This window comes from Schistocerca cancellata, chromosome 4 (genome assembly GCF_023864275.1).
Source record: "Schistocerca cancellata isolate TAMUIC-IGC-003103 chromosome 4, iqSchCanc2.1, whole genome shotgun sequence".
Taxonomy (NCBI): Eukaryota; Metazoa; Arthropoda; class Insecta; order Orthoptera; family Acrididae; genus Schistocerca; species Schistocerca cancellata.
In genome coordinates this window covers 774,526,921-774,528,152 of record NC_064629.1, presented here as the reverse complement: position 1 = coordinate 774,528,152, position 1,232 = coordinate 774,526,921, and positions in this window count along the sequence as shown.

Genomic DNA, 1,232 nt, shown 5'->3' with positions numbered 1-1,232 from the left:
AAAAGCTTCTATTCTCTTCTTGTCTAAACTGTTTATCGTTCGTATTTGACTTCCATATATGGCTACATTTCAGACAAATATCTTCAGAGAAGACTTGCTAACACCTAAGTCTATATCTGATGTTAACAAATCTATCTTATTCAGAAACGTTTTGCTTGCAATTGCCAGGCAACGTTTAATATCCTCTCTACTTCGGCCGTCATCAGTTATTTAGCTGTCCAAATATCAAAACCCATCTACTAATTTAAATGTGTCGTTTCTTAAGCTGATTTCCTCACCACCACCAGATTTAATTCGACTATATTCCATTATCCTCGTTTTACTTTTGTTGATGTTGATCTTATATCCCCCTTTCAAGTCACTGTTCATTCCGTCCAACTGTTGTTCCTAGTTCTTTTCTGCATCTGACAGAATTACAGTGTCATCGGCAAACCACAAAGGTTTTATTTGTTATCCCTGGATTTTAATTCCTATTCCAAACTTTTCTTTGATTTTCTTTACTGGTTGCTCGATGTGCATATTGAATAACATCAGGGATAGGCTACAATCCTGTCCCACTCTCTTTTTAGCCACTGCTTCCCTTTCATGCCCGTAGACTCTTGTGACTGCCGTCTGGCTGCAAAACAAGTTGTCATTAGCGTTTCATTCCCTGTATTTTACTCCTGCTAACTTCGGAATTTCAAAGGCAGTATTCCAGTCAAAATTTTCAAGAGCTTCCTCTAAGTCTAGAAATGCTATAAACATAGGTTTGTCTTTCCTCAACCTAGCTTCTAAGATAAGTCGTAGGGCCAGTATTGCCTCGTGTGTCCCTACATTTCTCTGAAATCCACACTGATCTCCCCTGAGGTCGGCTTCTGCTAGTTTTCCCATTATTCTGTAAATAATTCGTGTTAATATTTTCCAACCATGACTTATTACACTGACTGTTCGGTAATTTCCACACCTGTAATTAACTACTTTCTTTGGAATAGGAATTATTACATATTTCTTGAAGCATGGGGATAGTTCGCCTATCTCACATATCTTGTACGCCGTATGGAAGAGTTTTGTCATTGCTGGTTCTCCCAAGCCATCAGTGGTTCTGACGGAATGTCGTCTCCTGGGGCCCTGTTTCGACTTGAGTCTTTCATTGTTCTGTCAAAATCTTCTCACAGTATCATATGTTCTGTTTCATATTTATGTACTTCCTCTTCGTCCGCAGCTCGTGGTCGTGCGGTAGCGTTCTGGCTTCC